The sequence below is a fragment of the Uloborus diversus genome, chromosome 7, assembly GCF_026930045.1.
Source record: "Uloborus diversus isolate 005 chromosome 7, Udiv.v.3.1, whole genome shotgun sequence".
NCBI lineage: Eukaryota > Metazoa > Arthropoda > Arachnida > Araneae > Uloboridae > Uloborus > Uloborus diversus.
This window is the reverse complement of record NC_072737.1, coordinates 18,675,441-18,691,723: the sequence shown is the minus strand read 5'-3', so window position 1 is coordinate 18,691,723 and position 16,283 is coordinate 18,675,441.

Sequence of the window (16,283 nt, the reverse complement as noted above, 5' to 3'; positions counted from 1 at the left end):
TGATTGTCCGATTAGCTGTCACAGCGCTTTCTTCATCTCTATGAACCATCAGACGTTCAACTCAAACACCAGTGTCCATCATGACCATTTACAGACGGTTGCGACAACGAAATCTACGCTCGCGCCGACAGTTATGCCACTGACGAGTACACACTGCCGAGCCAGATTACAGTGGTGCATGGCTCGATCAGATTGGAATGGTGCCGACTGGGGATGTATAGTCTTTAGCGACGAATCCCGCTTCCAACTGTCTCATGACGATCATCGAAGACGTGTTTGGAGACACCCAGGGCAGAGGACGGATCCTGGTTTCACTTTTGCACACCACACTGGCCCTCAACAAGGCATTATGGTCTGGGGTGCCATTTCCTTTGATAACTGGACCCCTTTGGTCGTAATTAGAGGTGCACTTACAGCACAGTTTTACGTCGACAACATCCTAAGACCTGTTTTGTTGCCGTTCCTTTTGCAGTACCCTCGGCTGGTTTTCAGTAGGACTATGCCAGATAACATACGGCATGTTTGCTATGAACTGTCTGCAAGCTTGTCAAATTCTTCCGTGGTCTGCCAGATCGTCAGATCTCTCTCCCATCGATCATCTCTGGGATATGTTGGGATGGCGATTGCATTTGGCAAGGAATGTTGAAAACCTCGTTCGACAATTGGAGCGAATTTGGCCGGAAATACCGCAGGACAACCTCCGGGAGCTTTATCAGTGTTTCCCACGTCGTGCTTAAGCTTGTATGTATAGGTTAGAGGCGGGTCAATACCTTATTGAACTTGTTACTGTAACTCTGACATAAATTATTCAATTGTTCTAAGAATTTAATCATTTACTATTCTATGCATTGTCTTCCTATCCACAAATTTTCATCTCAATCGGATCACTCCTTCTTGGTGATTCGATTTTTTTGTTATGGAGTGTATCACCAAATGATCGTCAGTCTGAGACGCTATATTAGTTTTGTATTGAAATAAGTAGTTAATAGCCACAAAAAATGAGTAAATAAGGTTTTTAGAACACCCGATCGAAAACAAAAAGGGAAGTGCGTAACTGGAACGTACGCATACCCCACATGCGAAATTTTAACCTTCTTCAGTTTACCATTTTTGAGTTATGACTTATGAGAGATAGATGCGTACATCCAGCCGCAAGAAACAACGCAATAATTAACTTTTTTGGTACCTGAATGCAGTATTAAAAACTCTTTCAGGGGTGGCTAAATTAGAAATTCATACCGAAGTTTAAGTAAACAATTTTATATGAAAACAATAACTCCCTTTACTTTACATTAAAAAGTAAAACAGCAAAGATCTTTTTTTTTTCGAAAACATCGGGCAATTCCATCGGCTTTTCGACGTTTTTAAGCCCGATGGGCCGATGTTTCCTGCAAGTTAGCATCGGCCGCCGATGCCGATGCCGATGGCTAAATTGTTGAACCATCGGCGCCGATGCATCGGTCGAGTCCTATTTATGTGTATGTGTGTGTAGGTGTATATGTTTGTGTGTGTGTGTATGTGTAGTTGTGTATGTATGCGCGTGTGTGTAAGGATATGGATGCAACCTGGAGACGGCTTTCGCTATAGGAGCAGCATCGTGAGGAGCCGGTCGATGGTGATGGTGCGGAGGGTGGCGGTGGGAAAATAAAATGATAGGACGCTAAAAACAGTCAAGTGAGAACAATAAGCAATCGTGATTGCTCAAAAAAAAAGGAAACACTATGATTTTAGAAAACTTACATTTTGTGAAAAAGAAAAGAAAAGAACCCTTATCATTCGCAAAATGTTTTCACAAGTATTGAACGGTTCGAGTCGAACGGTTTTTTTTTTTTTTTTTTGCAAAAGAAAAGAATGAAAAAAAAGATAAGAAAACATAAAGGAAAAAAAGAAAAGAAAAAGCAACGTTCCCCGAATTTTATTGAAATGCTCTTGAATGGTCTTGCTGGTTCACGGGTTTTAAAAAAGGTTGAGAAACATTTTTATAAATGACTCTTACGATGGGTAAAGAGTTCGAAATCTGGATTTCTTGTAATTATGCTTCGTTCTTTTTTGTAAACAATGCTTGAAATCTTGCACTTTGACAATATTAATTAAAGAAAAAGTTTACAAGACACAACTAAAAACATTGGATTCAGGAAAATAATTATTTCTAAAATCAACCGGAAATGTTTCGAAATTGAAGACTTGTAAACGGAATTGCTAGTCATCTTTGATAACGTTTGAAGAGGGGATGAAGTTCGCAGCTATCCTTCGCAAAATTTCTGAAACTGGGATGGGGATGGGGAAGGAGGCTCTAAAAACGGGATATTATTATCGGTTAGGGAGAGAAGAGGCTCGGGGACTTTCCGCCGCACATTTTGCCAAATTTAGTCTTAAAAACACGATTTTAAGCCATCTTTGGTGATGCCAATGGTAGAGGAATGGTTTTCGAAGCTGCAGTTCCAGAAATTTTGAATGATGTTCAATGAGATTAGAAGGAGAGGGTTCGAAAACTCTCCTCAGTAAATTTTTCCAAATCGAAGTTCTAAAAGCGCAACTTCGCCCCTCCCTTGAAGAATTCCTGAATCCGCTATTGGTTCGTGCAAACAACAATTGCATCAAAAATTTAATTTTTAACGGGCGTCTCCCCCGCCCTATTCTCAGATATTCACAGTATAATAAAAGACATAATTTAAAATGGTAGGAACTTTTTCTTATACTGTCTAAGGGAAATTGTTACTGATACCCTAATACGTATTTGATGCACGTTATCAGAAGATTGATAAGAAACGAAGAACTTGAACCTAAAATCATATAAACGACATTAACATTTCACAATTAGTAAGAAGAATGGCAGACATGCGCTTCGAGGTTGCAAGTAATTCCTTTCAATCTTTGCTTCGAAACATTCTTTGATCACTCCAAACAAATTATGTATTTTTGAATCATATTGGGCAAGTGTCAAATTTTCAATGAATCTAATGATTTCACGTGATGTTTTTTTCTTTTTTTGATATGAAACAGCACCTGGGGAATTCGACCTGTTTCTCTTAAAAAGGAGAGGTAGTGTAGAAATTTCCAGAGGGAAAGAATTTGAACATATTTCAAAGAAAAAATGGTTTTCCAAAATGTGTGGTGCCTTAATGGAGGGAAAATTAGCATTGAGCTTGAGATTGCAACTAAAACCAAAAATAAACAATATATATGAAAGCTGGTCTGTTTATACAGGTGGTCTTTCTCGGAGGTTTTACCTAATAACAATATAGATTTTTTCACAAATGGGACCTAGTCGTTTTAAGACCTCTTCTAATTAATACAGTTCTTGAGTTCAGCAAACGCTGTCACCCACAAAAACTGCTTAAACTGTGACAGTCTCTAGTTTTCATATAAGCAACTTTATAATGGTCTTTATAGAGTTTAATTCATATCCCAGAAGAATTTTATTGCCCTTAAATTTAAATAATAGAATTTTTCCCCCGAATACAGGGTGACAAGAAATAACTTAGACACACATAATACATCATAACTTTAATTCTTATTAAAATATTACGACCTAACTTCAAAATATATATGAATACAGTATTTCGTTTAATATAGTTACAAATTTACAAAGTGGTTACCTTTAGCCATTAATTCGGAGCTTTAAACGCGTCACAACATTTTCAGCTGTGGGCCGCAACTCACTTTCTGATATTTTATCCCATTCCTTGCTTAAGCATTTCTTTAGGGATGCCAAAGTTTTTTTATGAGGTTTAGCGCACACTCTTATCTCCACGATGGACCAAACAGAATAGTAAATTGGGTTTAAATCTGGGGAATACAGTGGCCATTCTTGAGCTCCAAAGAAGTCCGGGAAATGTGCCTTGCACCAATCTTGAGTGCTTTTAGTTCTGTGTGCAGGTGTAGAATCTTGTTGGAAGGTCCATCATTTGTTTCCAAAGAACTTTTGCGACAAAGATAAGACCAGGGGCGGCATTTCAGCATTTCATTTGGGGGGTCGAGTTTCTTAAATACTAATTACCTCAGTATGGAACAAAACACATATTGGCTAACAGCAAGTAAACACGATATGGGGGGGGGGGGAGACTGCATAGTTAAAGAGCCCCCAGAAAAGATATTTGTTGATGCGAGATATGTTTTTCAAAAATAGTATGTATATTTAAAGAATATCTATGAAAGCGTACTATGCATTGAGCAGCTAAAATGTGTTTCTAGTGTACCGTTTCCACCTCTTGTGTAAAGATGACAAGAGAATGCATGGTCTTTTAGAGACGTTTAATGCGATCAATATTTACAGCTATGTTACGAATTACAGATTATTTAATGTTACAAAGATATTTTGAACTACGAGAGCCATAGTCCGTGACTCCCAGCTCTTTGCTCTCCGAGTGTCTCCCCCTTCTGACCTATTTATTTACTCTTATATACGGGGATTCGTTTGGCGGGGAATGCACCCCTGTTTACAACAGTCAGACGATGCTGACAAAATGCGTTAAGATCCTTTCCTTCTGCTGTCTGAGGTTTCAACTGCGTTGACAGGGTGGTTGAAAAATGTTCCCTATAGTGTCACAGACATCATATCACACCAAACGGATAAAGTTATGTTCACAACAAATGTCCAGCTCCGGATAAAATTCAGCTATTCTGAAGATCTCATTTCGCATATTTCTCAGAAAAGGGGAGCAAAAGCCGTATTTACGTGTGGTCTTATACTTATCCAGCTCCCATTCCGGTGACAGATATAAAACACCAACGTAACATGTTTTTCTCACGATGAGTGTGGTCTGGGAAAGAATTTCTAGATCGACCCCCCACACACTGAATCGAAATAGCAAACAACTGGAGGAATCGCATCGGTATACTAGCAGAAGAAAGTGATGAACACTCATTAAATAGCCACACTTAAAGTATGAGCGTAACAATGAATGTAAAATACCAAGGCATTTTCTTCTGAAAATCATGCAGCCACACCACTGCACGGGCCTCTCATGACCGTCGTTACGCAGAGCACACAAGAATGAGATATTTAGCCTATATGAGGAAATTACGTCTTTCGTTAAAATTAACCATGATTCTTCATCAGTTTTTTCTGTTCTGAAAAGGCCGGTAAAGGATTGATGAATTTCTAATAATTTAAAAAAACGGAAAACACTTGCTCTTGTGTGGAAATGTGTCAAGTTTCATCAAGCATTACGAAGAACCAGCAAGATTGTTTTTCTTCAACGTTGATTGGCGATTTACATAAATTGAATTTGCTCACTTTTTATCATTCCTCTCAAAAAATTTGTGGGTGCGACCGCCCCCTCTCGACCCCCTATTTGCCGCCCCTGGATAAGACAACATCTTATACCGCAAATTGCGTTTGCGGTACGTTTCATGATTAATTTTATCCCTTGATCAACAAAAACAAGTGATATTTTCCCACTAACACATAAGCTATACCGATGCGATTCCTCCAGTTGTTTGCTATTTCGATTCAGTGTGTGGGGTCGATCTAGAAATTCTTTCCCAGACCACACTCATCGTGAGAAAAACATGCTACGCTGGTGTTTTATATCTGTCACCGGAATGGGAGCTGGATAAGTATAAGATCACACGTAAATACGGCTTTTGCTCCCTTTTTCTGAGAAATGTGCAAAATGAGATCTTCAGAATAGCTGAATTTTATCCGGAGCTGGACATTTGTTGTGAACATAACTTTATCCGTTTGGTGTGATATGATGTCTGTGACACTATAGGGAACATTTTTCAACCACCCTGTCAACGCAGTTGAAACCTCAGACAGCAGAAGGAAAAGATCTTAACGCATTTTGTCAACATCGTCTGACTGTTGTAAACAGGGGTGCATTCCCCGCCAAACGAATCCCCGTATATAAGAGTAAATAAATAGGTCAGAAGGGGGAGACACTCGGGGAGCAAAGAGCTGGGAGTCACGGACTATGGCTCTCGTAGTTCAAAATATCTTTGTAACATTAAATAATCTGTAATTCGTAACATAGCTGTAAATATTGATCGCATTAAACGTCTCTAAAAGACCATGCATTCTCTTGTCATCTTTACACAAGAGGTGGAAACGGTACGATACCACCACCAACTATTAGTTTGGGGTCGTTGACGCCGTTTAACAATGCAAGAAGGTCTTGTATACAAGAATGTGTGATAAACCTCATAAAACTTTGGCATCTCTAAAGAAATCCTTAAGCAAGGAATGGGATAAATTATCAGAAAGTGAGTTGCTACCCATAATCGAAAATTTTGTGGCACGTTTAAAGCTCTGTATTATGGCTAAAGGTAGCCACTTTGAAAATTTGTAACTATATTAAACGAAATAATGTATTCGTATTAATTTTGAAGTTCGGTCTAAATATTTTCATTAGCATTAAAATTATAATGCATTATGTGTGTCCAAGTTATTTCTTGTCACCCTGTATTGTCCGGTCTTTTAACGACCACTTCTTGGCATTGATGCAGTTTTCGAGTTCCAAAATGGAAACCCAGTGAGCGGGAACAACAAGCGCTGCCCCTCGCTAAAACTGCGACGCAGCCACTACTCCTCATACATGCAAATAAATTACGATCTCGACTACGATAGAGCTTCATAAACACCTCAGAACGATTGTGCTCTGATGTATGAAGAATAAGTGAAACTACCGTGTGTGTGTGTGTACAGTGAAACGACCTTCGTATTCTGCCGGCTGCATTCTAAATGAGCCTCACACCGAAAATCAATTCTCGATGAGCGATCTGGCAATTCAAGGACCAGCCAATCACGACCCCTGGGGTAGAAAGAGATCCGGCGGTGATCTTGTTGCCTTTGGGAAATGATGGCGAGATAATTTCACTGATCTCTGACCTCTCTTGTGTAGTTGGAGATCTGTCGGCGCTTGTAACGGGATTGATTGAGAGTGAGGGTGGGGGAGGATTTCCATGACTTGTCTTTCCGATGAGTAACGCACGATTCCGTTGTAAAGGAGTCAAAACTCACGCGTCATTGTCAATACTCATTTGTAGCCTCTTAATGAGGAGCGGATCAATGACTAAACTCAAGATAGATTTCCTCATTTACCATCAAGTTATGTACCACCCCTAAGCCAGGGCTAGCTAAGGCAGAACTACATGCAATGTACCAGAAAGCACAGTTATCACATCCAGACACTGCAGTTTCGTTCTTATTGAAACTCATCCGTCTGGATTAGTGGTTAACTGAGCAGGAGGCAGATGTCATCTTATTGGAACTGAGAGCGCCAACAAACTGGTAGATAAAGGAACTGAATCTCACCAGCGTGTGACCGCAGCAGGGTGCGATTCGACTCGAAAATTGAAGGCAAAGCTTCGGTATGAGCAGCAAGTTTGCCCCTAAGCCAGCGTTTCTTAATTTCTTTGATCAGTGGAATCCTTTTAATTGCTCACTTTTTTCGTGGAACCCTTAGTTTTTTGTCAATAGTTTGCAGTGGCGTAGCCAAGGTTCTGTTTGAGAGGGAGCCCAGGTTTTTTATATCAAAGAGACTATCACATAACTATTTGTCGTTAAAATGATAATTAAATAGACTTCATTATAGACCATGGTAATTATTTCTAACTGCTAATTATTATTTATTATTATAAAACACCAAAACAATCCTATTTGCATGGTGGCTGGAGCCCCAAAAAAGTGGGGGGAGTGTCAAAAGAGGTGCAGGGGGTGGGCAGGTTTGGTGGGGGACACACCCTTAAAGCTAAATTTTTTTCTTCAAAAATTGGGCAACTGAATGTGAATTTTTACGTCATTATTAATGAATTGACCTTCTTTCAAAAATTCGAGAAACGGACTCAAAAAGCGGGACCAGATGGCCACAGAAGATTCCCTAATACAAAATCAAAGTTCCATTTTAATTTATACGAAATAATAACACGAAAAAAGTATATATATATATATATATATATATATATATATATATATATATATATATATATATATATATATATATATATATATATATAGATAGATAGATAGATAAAACAAGCACTTATTAAGTCAGTTCTTTCTTTAAACACGTGAATGGATCACTCCTATCATTTTTCATTCGACCCTTAGTTTTGAACTTAGAAGAGTGGAGGGGCAAAGTCCCTTTACTGTTGAAAGTGAGAGGGCAATTGGCCCCCTTACCCCCTCGTACGAGTCGCCTATGCCTGTTTGTGATTCTGAGTTATTTTTAAAAGGGATACATAACTTCAGAACTTATGCATGAGTTATATGATTAAAATATTTTTTTAGTTAGGAAAAGAAATAGTGATGTGTTTTACCTACAATAGTGTTAATAATTCACTAAAATTTACAAAGAAAAAGTTTTGAAATCTCAAAAACTAAAATGTCTCTTATTTTACAAAAATTTTTGAATTTATTTATAAATCAGAGACTTTGAAGTCTCTGTATGCTATGTTGACTTAAATGACTTAAATTGCTCCTCACTCGGTAAATGCTAAAATTGTGCTTTCAACTGCTGCCATAGATACTGGGAGAGTGGCTAGTATTAATAGTACTGTCCAACCACGGATCGCATGGAATTTTCAAATGTCCAGATAAGACGAATCTATGTGAATAAGGGGGAAAAGTAAAAATTTGATGCGCATATTCCGCTCATTTGAATGAATCTCTGCTTCTGCAAAAGCTGACATCGATAAAAAATAATAGATTCGTCTATTTCCGGCTGTAAAAAGGATGTTTGTCTTTCCATACAATCCGTGGTCAGACAAGATGGTTCAAGAAAGGAAATTTGGGGGGGGGGGGGGGGTCCTTCCATAACTTTTTCAACATTGAAGTCACTTTTAAACTATCTTTGGTGATATTAGAGTATCAGAAGATTCATTCGGTATGTTTTCGAAATTGAAGTGTTTAAGAGTGAGAAAGAGGTGAATTATGACTGATCTCGGGAAAAGTTTCGAGTTGGAACTTAAAGGCAATTTCAGGCGACAAATAAAATTATTCCTATAGTGGATAATCTTGATGGGTAATACAGTTCAGATTAGTATATCCGAAAGTAAAAATAAAGTTATTTTTCATTTTGGGAAAGCGTTGATTTTTAAGTGACAAATTTGAAAGATGTGGACTGAAAACATGCAAGTCTCATGGAACCCCTGAGAGAGCTTCGTGGAAAACTGGGGTTCCGCGGAACACAATTTAAGAAACGCTGCCCTAAGCCAAGGCTAAGGCAGAACCATATGCAATATATCAGACAGCCCGGTTATCACATCCAGAGACTGCATTTTCGTTCTTGTTAGAACTCATCAGTCTTGATTAGTGAATGACCGAGCTGGATGCTCTGTGGATGTGATAACCGGACTATCTGGTATATTGCATGTTATCCTCACATTGACACTGCCAGGATGGAAAGGCATCGACTACTCTTTCTTCTCATTCAGAGGGTCAGACGGGGTAATTGTGCTTCCCTTTCTGATTTATGTGTAACTACTGGTACCCGCACGGCTTTGCCCGCAGTAAGAAAATTAAAAGGTCATTTAGTTCGCCTGTATATTAACAAATATAAGATAATGAATTTCTCGCCAATTGTCTATATTCATTTGCTTGCCCATGTTACGGTTCCACGTTATGATAATTCCGTAATTTCTTTCGTCCACGTTGTGATAATTTGTTCGGTAAATAGCTCTTAAAATTGGAATAGAAAAAGAACAAAATTGAATTTTCGAAAAATCGCTTCGAGGTGCACACTCCCATGCTACAAACTAATTATGTGCCAAATTTCATGAAAATCAGCCTAACGGTCTAGGCGCTATGCGCGTCACAGAGATCCTGACAGACAGAGAGACTTTCAGCTTTATCATTAGTAAAGATAAGTGTTTAAATTTGTATAAATAAAACAGAGTTTGTGTATGTTGTCAGTAGTCTGTTGCCCGATTAAAAGGTTTAGATGCACGAAATTTAGGTCAAAGGTTTCTTGAGTCGAGTGCCGATACACCTCGAAGCGGTCTCTGAAGCGTTTCTTTTCTTTTTAATTTCAATAAGCAAAAATAACAATTTTTAAAAAGGCTCAACTAAATTTTTAACCAACATCAAAAAAGAGGTTTTTATCAATTCATACCGTGTGTGTTTTTTTTTTTTTTTTTTTTTTAGTCCGCTTTCAGCGTCTCACTTAGCGAATCGATTTTGATGATTTCTTTTTTTTTTTTTTTAATGAATAGGGGTTGATCTAACTTAAGTCCCATACCTTTGCTTGACGGAATCTGTTCTGTAGAAAATAAGTTATGAGTAAAAACTAACTTTCATGTAATTTCCCAATTTTTTTTCATGCTCTGATGAAGTGAGCATGTTTCACTTCTTGATTTTGGTTTCTTATTAGCGTCATGGTAATCCATGTTCAAGAAGAAAACACGCTTATTTGTCATAGCAAACATTGGCAGAAAATGGTATTTAGCCCCAAGATGGCGGACGTATCATTAAGCTACGATCGAATTCTTTAGGATCTGCACTGACACTTTTTTTAAATTGGCAGGAGAGGCTGAGAGGGAGTCGCTGCATGCCACATCCAACCTGGAATATTTTGCCACCCTGTGGAATAGGCAGACGATTCGATTCCCGACACGGATGTTATCGATCTATTTTCCCATCACATCCTAATGGTTCGGAATCCACCTTAAGTTGACTGCATCTCAAGGAAGGATACAAGGGAGGGGCTGAGAGGTTGGCGATGGGAGCGATCGCCACACCCTTGGGGGCGATCGCTCCCATCGCCAACCTCTTGGCGAACTTCAATTCAGAAAATTCCCTGCACCGGAAATTTTCTGAATTGAAGTTCTAAAATGCAAGTATTGGCCCTTTTTAATGACGTTAAAAAAAGGAGTTGAGTTCGAATTTTCCTTCCGAAAACTTTTCGAAATTGCAGTTTCAAAAAGACAATTTTAGGCGATCTTTGGCGATGTCAGGAAAATTTTCCGAAGCCTTCCCCCGTGCATTTTTCAAAATTTTAAGTCTTAAAGACGCGATTGTAGACATCTAGAGTATTTAGTAAAGAATGGGTTAGTAACTGTTCTCTGGTAATTTTTCGAAGCTGAAGTTACAAAAAGCGCTATTTTGGAGGAACTTCAATGATCAAGAGGAGGGGGTTTCGAAACACTGGCTTTGAATTATCAGAAAATTTAAGTTATTACACGCAATTTTAGAATGTCTCTTTGAATGGAAAATGAATGAAATAATTTTGGGGACCTCCTTGTCTAAATCTCTATATTTTAATTGTTATAGATAAAAATGCTGTGGCAGCCCCTCCCCCTCCCCCCTTGCAAATCATACGTATAAATTAGATACGTAGTAAGAGGTAAGCTAAAAAATCAACCAATTGAAAACTTTCTGGATCCGTCCTTGCTGAATCTACAACTTAAGCGAAAGTATTCAAAGTATACGTGGAACACGGAGCTCTGGGATCAAAAAGTCAGGACTCGGTCCGCGCTTCGCGGGCTCGGAGTCAAGTGACCCCGGTCCCGATAAACTCCTGGAGCGTGAGGACATCGCGTGATGAGGCAGGAGATGCGATCTCCACTCAGAACCGATTTGGAAACGAGGTCGACTCTATTTCTCTCAACCCTTTAAATAACTCTCCGGACGAGGACGATCCCGCCGATTGTGCATCTCTCTTATTAATACTTTATGGGAGCAGTGCTCACGGACAGAGATTCATTTGCGAACAATCGTTTCTCCCACTATTAACGAGTGTACGGAAGATTTAACTTATGTGAGATTGGGAGAGCAGTTTGCTTATGGAAGGTTTTCATCTTTTAAAACCAGTGTTTCCCAAACTTTCGACATCTGTGTACCACTTCTGCAGTTTTCGTTAATTTATTTTAAGTACCTCTCGTCTAAAGAGAGTATAAAAAGCAAAATACAGTCGAGTTTCGATAACTCGAAGCTTATAACTCAAATATTCCTTTATCTCGAAGTTTTCGTCGGGTCCCTAGGCTGTTGTGGAAATTTCCCATAACACGAACGTTTTAGCCGGTCCTTTGAGACTTCGAGTTATCGCGAGTTTACTGTTGTATTTTTATTGCCTTTTTTTTTTGAGACCATAAACAAACATAGTACATGAAAAATGATTAAGATATGAAAAAAATATAAATAAGTGTTTTTAAACAACACCTATTTTAGAAGCAGTGAATATGATGGAATTGGTTATGCTGGGACAAAACAAACAATCATCATTTGGTTTCTTGCTTCAACGAAGAAACGAACGACGTTCGAACAGTAAGTGAAGCAGTTTCAGGTCCATAGTCTTCTGCTTCATGGCTAGGCTAGATTATTTGTGCTGGTTCAAATAGTCAAACAATATGTCATTGCTGTCCTAGCGCAGCCGGAATCAAACTTTTTGCTCAAAACAATCCTTTCAAGTGTATAAACAACTGTATTAGGATTGGCAATAATGTTAAAACCAAGGCCTCTTTGTGACGTTTTTACCCCCAAAACTCCCCCTTTGCAGCGCCACTTCATTGCGCTGATCACCTAGATTTCCAGATCTAATTAACCCTCGTGATAATTTTCATTACGGGATTTTGTTACAGGCATACCCTTGTGCCCAGGGGCGCCGCAATGAGAGGTCAATCCTCCCTCTCCAAAATGTCCTTACTCGCCAAATTTTGTCCCACGATTCGGCAAATTTGGAGACATAATTGCAATATTGCAAGTTTTGAAAACCCGTATGTATTTTTTTTCTTTTTTTTTTTCATATAATGTAGGAAAGACCGGGGCAAGCTGATTATGCTAACAATTTTTGTTGTTTATTAATTTATTTTTAAGGATAATAAAATTTCCTTTACATGAGCTGTTAGAGTGGTCCTTTGCAGTATTAAATATAGTACCATTAAATTTTTCAAATAAAATAAATGAAGGATATTTTTATTTTTCATCACCTTAACAAATCGTCATCTTTCCCCAGTACTGGGGCAAGATGACTTTGGCCTCGGGGCAAGATGACAACACTGAAAAAGGTTGAACACAATTTATTTTTTGAATACATTACATATTTTAACAAATTTTTACTGTGTTTTTACATCTTACAAAGCATCAAATTAAGCGTAATGAATTGCAAAGTAATGTTGAAGTGTTTAATTGTGCAGCTAAACAATAGTCACAAATAAAAATGCCATTTTTCATAATTGGAACATTCCTCACGCCACCACTCTCAGCATTTCAACACTAGAACCATTCTTCTATTGGAGGGTCACAATATTCCTCTTTACAAGCAGGACTTGTTAGGAAGAAGTGTTGTCATCTTGCCCCGTGTTTCGGCCCGTCATCGTGCCCCGGACTGCCTGTTTGAAAGGATTCGTCTTCATTGCCATAAAGGAAGGCAATTAACTGACATTTATTCATGGCAATAGACTAAGTTATATGTGTATATAAACTAAGTTACTCATAAATACTAAAGAGAAACAATCTATCATTCTTGTATCTTTAGCAGAGCTTATTTACACATGCATAAAAGTTATAACGTAGCAGCGGTAAAACAATCAGAGCTTCAGAACTGCTACAAATATGACAATTTCACCATTGATGAACGAACAGCCGATAGGAGAACCAGTAGTATCCAGTTGATGCTGTTTCCTTGTGAAAAACGCAAAAATTAAGACATTCGTCATCTTGCTCCGGTCTCCCCTACGTATGTGTGCATACCCGTATGTTATCATTCGGTGAAATTTGGAGTTTCATTCTGCAAATTGAGAACTTCAAAGAAAAAAACTTCAGTACGAGGCGTCCGTGCTTGTGTTTCCATTGCTAGAAACATTTTTTCTAAGGTCCCAGTAAAAAGGCCCCTATATAGATACAGCGGCCCTAGGTCCAAAGGAAATGAAGGAAATAATTCGGAGAAGTGGATAGCTAAAAGGAGCGCGAATCATTAACATTGCATACTTAAATACAAGTGCTGCAGGAACTGTAATACCGCATAGATATAAGAAATATCACTAGAGGGACTCACATAGAAAAGAATATCATTAGAAACTTGGATAACTGCCGTTGTCTCTTAAGTTTAATTAATTAAATTCAAGAAATCACAACGCTTACGGAAATGCTTTCTTTGATGGTTCCATTCAATACGAAATCAGCCGTAGGTGGGGTTTGGTCTTTTGGGGCCAGGCCCGTCCCTATGCCGGTCCCAAGCCCGGGTAAATGGGGAGGGTTTTACGATGGTGTAGCATCCACGTATGTAAAACGACCACTCTTTACTTGCGTGTGAGCAGATTTGTATCTGCCCAACGGCTATCGAGTGGGACAGTGAGTAGGCAATGGGCACCACCGGAGTCAGGTCCGTACCTGGGTCCACGGTGTCTAGAGTCGTAAGTGGTTTAGATCTCGTTCCCTTACGGGTAAGGGGGGCCCCGGCCGAAAGGTCAGTTCTCTGGAAGCCCTAGATGGCGTAGCAGAGCGGGGTTCCCTGTTTCGTACCTTGTAGTTGCAAAATCGAGTTCCACAGATAGTGACACAAACTTTTCAGGGATGAACCTGCCGTCACGTCTCATTAGGTAAAACGCGCGAGAAAATCACACGTAAATGTAACCCGAATTTGGCGTTTTTTTTCGTGTATTAACCTGGTTACCGAACGCAAAGTACACATTCGCACGAAAGCTAATGATTTATCGGAACGTCATAACTACATTTTAAAACTAACAGATACGGGTCAATATCAAAATGATGTGGGAGCCATGAGGGCTTACATATTCTCTCGCTTCGACTCCCAAAGCTTCTTCAGCGTTTGTTGTATATGTATTTGAACATAATGTGTATATATATAGAGAGAGATCCATAGATTCAGAAATCTAAATTAGCTGTTTTATTTATTTATTATTTTGTTTCCGGATAGTTGCGAAAGACTGGCAACAGAAACTGTAAAACTCTGTAATGTACGGTTAGCCCAAGGCGGACCCAGGATTAACCTGGGGAGGGGGGAGAGCGAGCTAATTTGTGGCAGCCTCTTTAATGTTCAACCGCGCTCTTCGAAATAAGAAAAAGGACGACGCAGAAGAAATAGTATGTATCATCCCTTTTAGTATTACATGAATCAGTCAGCAAATAGTATAATATAATACAAATTTCATCCAATTGACTAATTAGTTCACACTAATTAAATGACAAATTATATTTAATAAACTAAGTGATCAAAATTTATTAAAATATTATTTGAACCTCTTGTTAGATTTATGATAGCACGTATACAGCTGCGACATTAAAATACATATGTTGTTTAAAAAAAGCTGATAGTAGGAGAAGCTGCTGTACCTACGGACAAAATTTACTTATCAATTTTTGCTGGTCTCTCGGAATGGATAATCGATCGGAAAACTTTTTCTGGCAGAATCTACAACTTATCATCTAATTTTTCAATTTTTGCCAGGTGAAAATCTCAGAGCTTTCAACTTCAAAAATTTTTTCTTAAAAGCCATCTTTTTTGTCCGTGGGTACAACACCCCGTTCACCCCGCGGAAAGGTGCCTTTGTACCCATAGACATACAAAACAATAATATGTAAATAGGTCTAAGGAACTCAATTACACTCAATACATTTTCATAAGCCATTTTATATTGAAATACTTCAAACATCCCTTGAAAATAACGTTAAATAAAATCTCCAACAGAAATTAAACTTTGAAAATTAATCGAAAGTTTTTTTCCCCTTTTCTTAATTTTCCTTAATTTTTATCATCAGTGAACTCTTTTAAAAAAATTATTAGTCTTAAGAGAGATATTATGAATAATATGTTTTTAAACAAAAAAATAACTAGATTCATGATATTATGGCTCTCTATGTACCTGCATAAAAACCTCGATTTATATGCAAATTAAAACCTTTAACCAAAATTAACCCATTACAAAAAAAAAAAAAAAAAACTCGGTTTAGATTAAACCAACAAAAATCTAGAAAAATCGACTTCAAATGAAAACAAGTGGGATTGATGGCCTGTAGATCCTACAACAGGTGGGAGTTACTTCAACACTATACCTTTAAGCCCTACTTCAAATTCATCATCATTGTTGAAAGCAAATTTCGGACGTTGATGACAAGGCACCATTTTGAAGTACTTCACATTGTAAAAAGACTCACGTATTACCCAGGGAGACTAAAAATTGCCGTCCGTGGGTACATATGGTTATGTGTCTTAGGGTACAAAGGTACGCCATTTTGGTTTTGCAAGTCAAAGTTTTACGACATTAAAAATCAGAAACAAAACATTCAAAATACAGGGAGTCATGATACCTAAGTACAACAAAAATGAATAATACAATCCACGACGAACGAAAAAAAAAGAAATTGCTCGTTTTTTTTTACTTAG